Source organism: Chrysoperla carnea, chromosome 1 (assembly GCF_905475395.1).
Source record: "Chrysoperla carnea chromosome 1, inChrCarn1.1, whole genome shotgun sequence".
NCBI classification, from domain to species: Eukaryota; Metazoa; Arthropoda; class Insecta; order Neuroptera; family Chrysopidae; genus Chrysoperla; species Chrysoperla carnea.
Window position 1 is genome coordinate 78951088 of NC_058337.1, and position 1952 is coordinate 78953039.

The following is a 1952-nucleotide window of genomic DNA, read 5'->3' on the forward strand; positions in this document are numbered from 1 at the left end:
ATCAATCAAAACAAAATAAATGTCGGGAGAATATTTGGTTCTAGATTTTCAGATGACAAAGACAGAAAAAACCAACGACAAAACAGCATAGACGCTGTGATTCTTCTAATTTTCATTATAGTCCGCAGGACAGCACCCTTTTTGTTTAATAATCAATATAGACTTGAAATCTACCAAGCTTTCTCTCTCAATTTGTCAGGGACACTATGACCACTTGATAAGATTAAACAATTCAGTAAAAGTTAACTATGTATTTATTAGAAAAAAAATACGTAATACAATTTGAGGTATTCAAGCCATATAATGACTTTATTAAATATAAAATATAGCGGACCATTATCATAGTTCGTCAGATTTTCCAAATTTGCAAGGATTGCTTTCTATTTCTTTGGAAAATTCTAAGTAGTGATTATTACACTCAGCAAACGGGAAGGCTAATATAATGACAAGCGGTTTAAGGCGGCTGAATTTCGTATTTTTTTCGCTATTGAACTTAGGTAGGAATGTAGCTGGATGCGCACTAGTGAAGTAACCTTATTTCTGTCTGGCAAATTAAAATAACATTCTTTCATTATAAAACTAGATCATATTAAAATTTCGGTCGCACTTAAATGATTAGAAAACTTAGTATAATAATATCCAGCAAAAGTAAAACTTTCAGGCAATTATAAAAACGAAACAAAGTGTGTTAAAATGGAAATGCACATTAGTAAACGCAAAGCTGCAACCATTCTCAAGTGTCAGATGTTCCTTTATAAATCAGTGAACTTTTTCTTGATGTTGCTAACCATTTATTTGCTTGTGCCCCATAATAATACTGAAAATGTATGTAGTTTTTAACAAACCGTCGAATATAACCAGTACTTATAGGCAAGTATTATCAGCAATTCAATTATCAATTCATCCGTATATTTTATTCAAATACATTATGTATTCAGTGCTTGTATGTATTCAAAAATACAATTAGCTTTCTTCGTATGTCACTATTTGAACAAAATATGAAAACACTTCTGTTGTCTTACTCTGTAAAATATACATAAATTTATGTAAGTTAGTAGATCCTATGAAGGATCTGCCATGTATAGAAATCAGAGACATCAATATTTAATGTAGATAACTAACTTTATGCTGATCGACGTTGCCATCAACGAGAGTTTTATGTTTATTCTCGTCATTAAAGACCAGTAGTAACGAGTTACGTCAATGAGCATATTTTTGTTTTTTATCTTTACCTATTGACAAGGAAAGCGGAAGCAAGTATGTAGTAATCGTAATTAGGAGCTAAGATGGAGTAGAAAGAAATTTTCTAGTTGTATGCAATGGAGCAGCTGCTTGCCACTATTGACTTGTGACAATTTTCTCAAAAAGCTCAACGACTATTTTCGAAAAGTTAATATTAAATTGGGATGGGACATTTTTTCGGGGAAAGTATTCTTTGTATTAATCCAAGTTATATCTTTATGATGAATTTCAAATTCCATTCATACGTTTTGACAATCGTTCAAACATCCAAACATATAAACTCTCACGCGCAATATATTAGTAGGATAGAAGCACACTATAGGAAAAAGAGGAGAGAGTTGGCTAAACAATGCGTGAAAAACCTTTTCAGCGTTGCTTGCGAAAATACTTGTTCTATAATTATTTTTCATGTTGTAATTGATGTTATGTACTGATCGAACGAATATTAATCAGTTTTTTCAATATGTAATTTTTAACAGATATCTTTTACAAAGTTTTTAGTATAATTCGTGTAGGAAAATAGTGCAAAATTATTAAGTGAACAATCTGGAATGTAGTACAGTTTAACTGGCCTTACGATATAGTCAGCTCTCCCAATATATTAAAATATTAGTAATAATTAGTCAAATTAAAAGGAGCATTTCTGTCACTTGCATTATTTTTGTTTTTTATAGTGGGTCCTGAAAGGTATGTGAAATAAATAAATAATA